Here is a 7,500-nt window from a genome sequence, read left to right as displayed (position 1 = left end):
TTGGTCTGGTAATTTTGGTCTTTGTTAACAGGAATAGAAAAAAGTGAATGCACTGTGTTACTTGCGATTTTCTTTCCAAACTCACTTTTGTAACTTGCAGAGAGCATTCCAGTTGGCGTCGCAACGCAAACTCGCATGTCGCGTTGTAGGGCGCGTGAAATCACAGTTTTAATGCAGAGTGTCTTTCCAGTCCCATGTGGCCCGCACAGCAGAAAAAACGGTTCTTCATGAATTTTATCGTAAACATGTGCCAACGCTTCTGATACAAATGTCTCTTGGTTGACTGTGAGCTTTGGAATTGTAATGCTTGCATTACTTGGATTTTCCAGTAACTCACTGGAAATTTCGCCACGTTTCCAGAGGTGCCACAGATCCCAATAACTGCGCACATAAGAAGCAACAGTATTGGTGTAATAGTTTCTGTTTCCGCGAAACTTTGACAAATTTCTGACTCTGGCTTCATCACACCAAAAGGCTCGTCGATTTTTCACAGCAAATGAAAAATTCTTTAGGTCACAAGGAATTGTAGAAATGTAGTCGGGTTGCAAATCTTCAACCTTCCTGAACGGGCAGTGAAGTAGAGAGTCTTGGAAAAAATATTCATCATTTAATAAACTTAAAGTTTTCACTCCAACTAGAATGGGGATATGACTGTGGCATCGTGGGCGCACACTTTGTCGATCCCAAGTGTACTCATGTAGAAACTCGTAAAAGGATAAGTTCGATGCATCTTGTGGACGCTTTTGATACATTTTAATAGCGTGGTCTTGCCCAACGTTCCCTATACGCGGAAGAAGAACTCGTTTTGTTGGAGAAGGCGTATGCGCAAATTTGATATTGGACAGAGCAAGCACCATTTCAGGTTCCGTTGGAGAAACTTTGCTCAGATATTGAAAAGCAACATCGCGGCCTTGCACATCACGGGATAATTCTTGTAGTTGTATTGGAAAATCCTGATTTTTCGATACATAACCTGCAACATAATTCAGCAACATTGCACTTTGATTGCTAAATTGAATGTCCATGCTGCATTTTAATGCTGTCACTATTGTATCTGCGTATATTCTCAGATTCAGTGAATGTGCTGCAGCGCTTCGGTGCAAACGTAATATCGTCTGTCCGTCGTGCGTTTCCAAACTGCTAGGTTGTGGGTTTATTTCAAGACCATGTACTGGGGAGTTGCTTTTTTGGGTAGCAAACACAATTTTTGCAAACTCTCGATCCTTTTCTGGAAGATCTGCTTGGAATCTTTTCACATCAATTGACGCAGCGTTTTCCATCCATGCAATGAAATGGCAATGTACTGTACCTCTTTTCTGAAATTCGAATCTGTAGAAGTATGTTAGGACATTGGAGGATTTTTCAAGGATATTTGCCAGTAAATGGTTTTTCCACGAGTATTTGTTTTTTCCAGTTACGTAACCACGTAGTATTTCCGACATAATATGCGCGAAATGTAACGTTTCGACGGTGGGAAGAGTTGTAGCGCCTTTTCCAGTCTTATTCATTCTTTGTTGAATCCAAAAACATCTTGGAAACGTCCATTCGTATGGTGAAATTGTAATAAACATGTTTGGAAGTCCAAACTGTTGAACAGCATCCGCGAGATAGGCATGCTGCCATTGCCAATATGTTTCAGAAAATACCTTTGAATCTAGCGCTCTGGCGGGACTACAGTTGAGTACTCGTCCAGATTCTATAGCCCCACAAACAGTTTTGTATAGCCATCTGTCATACTGAAATCGGAGAAGTTCAAACGATGTGGAATAATCACAAACGTTCGACAAGATCTTGTACATGTAGGCTCGTTTTGTACTCTCTCCGCCCGAAATTGCTGATTCACAAAATATTTTGTACGGATACAATATTGGCCAAATGGCAGATTCAATGAACGAAATCTGAAAAAATTAACGCATTTGTTACTGTCCATTTATACATATGCAAAAAAGTACCCACATCAAAAAGGTTATAAAACGGGATTCGCGATCTCAATAAACCTTCCTCTCGTTGCCTGACGAAGTCACCATACGCACTTCTTCCATCGTTGACAAGATAATGATAAGCTGTCAACAGCCTGCTCCGCCTCTGTTCGTCTTCTACAGAGTGAATTCGTTCAAGTACAGATCTCTGTATCAGAGTTACAGCAACCCCACGGTCTTTGTAACGATAACCGTGCTGTAATCGCTGAGTGGAATTCACGTGCAACGCGAAAAATGCCAGAATTGATTGGTCGCCAGAGGTTAGACCCTTCAACTCTTGGGGCCAATCAGCAATTCGAGGAACAGTGTAATTTCCACTACATTGGCAAGTCTTCAATGTGGAAAAATGAGGACGCCTAAACCCGGGACTGATGTTACACGTGTTTACCGAAAAACAACGCGCACAGTAAGACCAAGACGAATCCACTATCCACCTTTCCAAAGAAGACCCCACAGCAAGCCGTTTCGAATTCGTATCTTCTGCTGGAATGTCCATTTCACCAAAATATAGATCTCCACGCTCCCCAAAGCGTCGCAGACGCTCTTTATCATCATTCTGTTTTCTTAAACGTTTTTCCTCCACCTGCCAAAAATACAAACAAACTTACAATTAAACACAGAAACCTTAAAAAACACAAACAACAACGAAAGCTGATTTGACTTACGTCGGGATCAACAAGGACACAAGCTTGATCGTAACGATCCCAATGTATTTCAGCATTCGCCATTTTCTTCAACACGATTAACAACAATGAAACAACTCTCTTGAGAAAATCCTAAATATCCAATTATTTCAACAATACTAGCCTGTCAAAGTAGGGCAATGATTAAGCAATCATTCGATGAACGCTGCGTAACACTCAAAAAAAGAGCTTGTAAACAAGATTATATGAAACGAGAAGTTGAACTATTAACGTTCCAAATAAGATTAACTTTCACACAAAGACAAAGATGTTTACGAGAAAAAACTACGAAACGCAGTGATCATGTCACAACAAAAGACTACTTCAGAAAAACATAACGGTTCATCGCACAAGCAAAAACGGACGCAGCTATATTGAAAGAAAAGAAATGCGGAAATACAAAAAATCATCATTTCCGCAGCTTTCTTCTTACTTATTTTCTGTTCTTCTTTTTTGCTTTTTCCGCAGTGTTTTATTCTTCTTCGCCTCTTTGATTTCATCAATTCGTTTCTCTTTTTTACCTTGTTCCTCACAGGTACCACTGCTTGAAGGCCCACAGCCGTTGGCTAAATCTTTTCTTTTTAGGGAAATTATTTCCTCGAATGAACGCCTCACTCGCTTTGTTGTGCCTTGCGTCACGTTTTGAGTGCGCGTGCCAATAATGGCTTCACTGTAGGACTGGAAATTCTTTTCTTTTTTAAAGGCATCGAGTAAATCACCACCGCAATTGCTACCCACATCCTCCATATTTGAAAAAATGTACTTCATTACATGAAGGTGAATCCCCAAGAGGTACATGGAGGCACCAACGTGGGTCATTTTATGCAAATAAAATTCGTCTATCTCCTCCATCTCGCTTATTGCTTGCTTTAAACTCAGGAGTTTCGCTTTTGCCTCACTTTCGGAGCAAGACAAACCTTCATTGCCTCCAACGTGCTTCCTGAATGGCTCGCATAAATCGTTCAATTTTTGAACAAAGTGGCTAAACGATTTTACACAATCATTTTCAGCAAGCGGTCCCACATCCTGTTCTATTCTGTTCCAATTTTTATCCATCGTTTCGGCAAATTCAGATATTGCCACCCGAGGCCTCTGTAGCCACTCGCATGTAAAAACCTTCAATTTATTGCGAAAGTGATTCTCGTCGTCCAAGTGTTCTACGTCCGTGGCCAAACCGTATGGTTTCAGAAAATCTAAGACACAAACAGAATTACTTTTTCACTCATATTAAACAATAAAACACTTTACATACCTTTTGGGAAATGATAATAATACATCACACCTTTCCCACTTTTCTTCGGCGAAGATTCCATGTCTATAAAGAAAATTCGGAACAATCTTGTTTTTTTGCCACCAACAGGTACAAAACATACAATAAACAATATATTTTGTGACTTATCGACTCAAACATAGCAACCAAAAAAAATATTGTTATTCTTTTAGACGTTTAAACAACTCAGCGTACCTTTCCTAATTCAAAATCACTGCAAAATTTACAAATATTATTTACTCAATTATTTCAGCCCTAAGGTTTCTGCAACAAAAATCTAACTGCTATATTTTTCAACAGCATGATCCAACAGCACGTATTAATTAAGACTGGCTCTGAGAGAGAACAACCGTGATTATATAGGGAAAGTTGTCAATCACATTCCTGTAAAATCAGCGCTGGAATGTTACACAGGGTGCGAAATAAAAACACACAGGGCACGAAAAATGTTACGCATCAACGATCACAAAACCTGATCGGTGATGCGTAAAAAAATGATGCGAAAGCGCGGGGCAAGCCACGAGAAACGAACCAACGCACACCAGCATCGAGTTTACACCTGTCAAATTTATTTTTTGCACATTGTTACCTAAAGTGCTCTGCACAATCCTCGCAGCCCTGACAAAAATTTTGGAGGTTGGCTGGGCGCTTTTGCATATCCCATGTTTGAAATGAAATGCGACAGCTCTGCCAAGGTGTGTGGTAAGTGACCAACATGGTCACAAAACAGAATCGAGTTTACATCTGCAAAAATTATTTTTTTCACAATGTTACATGAAGGGCTCTGCACAATCCTCGCGGCCCTGATGAAAATCCCGCGGGCTGGCTGCGCGCTTTTGCTCACCCGATGTTTCAAATGAAATGCGACAGCTCTGCCAAGGCGTGTGGTAAGTGACCAACATGGTCACAAAACAGCATCGAGTTTACATCTGTAAAAATTATTTTTTCACAATGTTACATGAAGGGCTCTGCACAATTCTCGCGGCCCTGATAAAAATCCCGCGGGCTGGCTGCGCGCTTTTGCATACCCGATGTTTTAAATGAAATGCGACAGCTCTGCCAAGGCGTGTGGTAAGTGACCAACATGGTCACAAAACAGCATCGAGTTTACATCTGCAAAAATTATTTTTTTCACAATGTTACATGAAGGGCTCTGCACAATTCTCGCGACCCTGATAAAAATCCCGCGGGCTGGCTGCGCGCTTTTGCACACCCGATGTTTTAAATGAAATGCGACAGCTCTGCCAAGGCGTGTGGTAAGTGACCAACATGGTCACAAAACAGCATCGAGTTTACATCTGTAAAAAATATTTTTTCACAATGTTACATGAAGGGCTCTGCACAATCCTCGCGGCCCTGATAAAAATCCCGCGGGCTGGCTGCGCGCTTTTGCACACCCGATGTTTTAAATGAAATGCGACAGCTCTGCCAAGGCGTGTGGTAAGTGACCAACATGGTCACAAAACAGCATCGAGTTTACATCTGTAAAAAATATTTTTTCACAATGTTACATGAAGGGCTTTGCACAATCCTCGCGGCCCTGATAAAAATCCCGCGGGCTGGCTGCGCGCTTTTGCTCACCCGATGTTTTAAATGAAATGCGACAGCTCTGCCAAGGCTTGTGGCAAGTAACCACCTTGGTCACAACACAATACACCATCAAAAGTGCAATTGTAAACATTTCGAACGTGGAGTGCCCTAGCGCAGCGCAGCGCAGCCCAGCTATTGTTTCAAACAGCCGGCAGTAAATTTTGACATTCCTATGTGTAAAACCCGGGCGTGGTACGAAGACTCGTTCTTGAACTATAATAAGGGACTATGGTAATATTAGGTTGCGCAAATGTTCGAATCAAAAAAAGTGTCGGAAACGTTATTATAAGTAGTTCTATAGATCATTGATCATTAAGAATCATAATTAAGACTAACGATTATTCACGTGAGGTCTCATTTAATAACTGGCTTGTGGCAGCCAAGCGTTCATAGCGACGTTGCTTTTTGATCCTTCGATGTCGGCTCTTCCTATCATTGTGAAGCAGAATTCACCAAGCGTTGGATTGTTCACCCACTAATAGGGAACGTGAGCTGGGTTTAGACCGTCGTGAGACAGGTTAGTTTTACCCTACTGATGAGGTGTTGTTGCGATAGTAATTCTGCTCAGTACGAGAGGAACCGCAGATTCAGACATTTGGTTCATGTGCTTGGCTGATAAGCCAATGGTGCGAAGCTACCATCTGGGGGATTATGACTGAACGCCTCTAAGTCAGAATCCCGCCTAGAAAGCGACGATACTTTTGTGCCTCGCCCACGGCCGGCCAACGTAAGCGGTCGAAAGGCCGCCGTCTATGCCGGTGCTGACGTTCGACGGGCGCCGCAAGAGTTGCCCGTCGGTCGGCACACCCCCCTGCCCGAAAGGCGTGGTGCTAAATCATTCGCAAACGACCTAGTTGAAGATCGGGGTGTCGTAATCACTAGAGCAGTATTTTCACTGCGATTTGTTGAGAGTAAGCCTCAAGATCTGTCGATTTGTCCGCAGCGCGGGCGCACTTTGAGCGATCTCGGACGCCGAATGGGCGTTCGGGGTCGCTTTTTTTTTTCAAAAAATTTGGCAAAAATAGCCCAAAAAACACAAGCGGCGTTACCAGTTGCGTGCTCGCAGAGCTGGCTTTTGTTGCGTCGCTCAGAATTTGCTCCAGGAGGATCACCACAAGAGTACATGGAACAAATCTGACCCTACTATGTGGGAGCAAGCAGCTCGGTGCGAATGTGCGCGCGGCGTCGCTTGTTGCGTGCGGTTGGCGACTGGCTCGCTGAGCAGATTTGCTGCTGCTCGTTCGATGCCAAGGCGTCCACGGTGCGGGTCCTACTACGGTGCGTGTTGTTGGCATAGTTGCACGTCGGCGTTACAGCTGGTTGGCGCTTCGCGCGTCCGGCCATGTTTCGCGCGTCCTTGACGGTTTTCAGAGTTCGTGGCCGAACCAAGCGTTGAGAATCGTAGCTTGAAAGTGACGGTCGGAGCGGGCGGCGGGCCCTGCGTCTCCACACGAAGCTACCTGGTTGATCCTGCCAGTAGTCATATGCTTGTCTCAAAGATTAAGCCATGCAAGTCTAAGTACGCGCTCTCGTACAGTGAAACTGCGAATGGCTCATTAAATCAGTTATGGTTCATTTGATCGTACATCGTACTTGGATACCTGTACAAAATCTAGAGCTAATACATGCGGTCAGCGCCTGCCTTGCGGCGGGTGCGCATTTATCAGTACAAAAACCGACCGGGCCGGCTTCGCGTCGCGCCCGCCACGTTTTGGCGACTCTGGATAACTGAGCGGATCGCACGGTCTCGAACCGGCGACAGATCATTCAAGTGTCTGCCCTATCAACTTTCGTCGGTAGGGTATCGGCCTACCGAGGTTCTTACGGGTGACGGGGAATCAGGGTTCGATTCCGGAGAGGGAGCCTGAGAAACGGCTACCACATCCAAGGAAGGCAGCAGGCGCGCAAATTACCCATTCCCGACGCGGGGAGGTAGTGACGAAAAATAACAATACAGGACTCTAAACGAGGCCCTGTA

The 7,500-nt window shown here is 43.9% G+C and overlaps 1 non-coding gene across 1 annotated transcript in view; it reads left to right on the top strand.

Annotated features, from left to right (window-relative positions):
* The first annotated feature begins 6,979 nt into the window (after positions 1 to 6,979).
* The window catches only part of LOC145915257 (small subunit ribosomal RNA), a 1,824-nt gene continuing 1,303 nt past the window's right edge, over positions 6,980 to 7,500 (top strand). The window contains exon 1 of the ribosomal RNA XR_014403660.1: positions 6,980 to 7,500. This exon is cut by the window's right edge and continues 1,303 nt beyond it. This is a non-coding gene — a ribosomal RNA (small subunit ribosomal RNA).

This window comes from Ascidia mentula, assembly GCF_947561715.1.
Source record: "Ascidia mentula chromosome 2 unlocalized genomic scaffold, kaAscMent1.1 SUPER_2_unloc_11, whole genome shotgun sequence".
NCBI lineage: Eukaryota > Metazoa > Chordata > Ascidiacea > Phlebobranchia > Ascidiidae > Ascidia > Ascidia mentula.
This window is presented reverse-complemented; position numbering and strand designations above follow the sequence as displayed.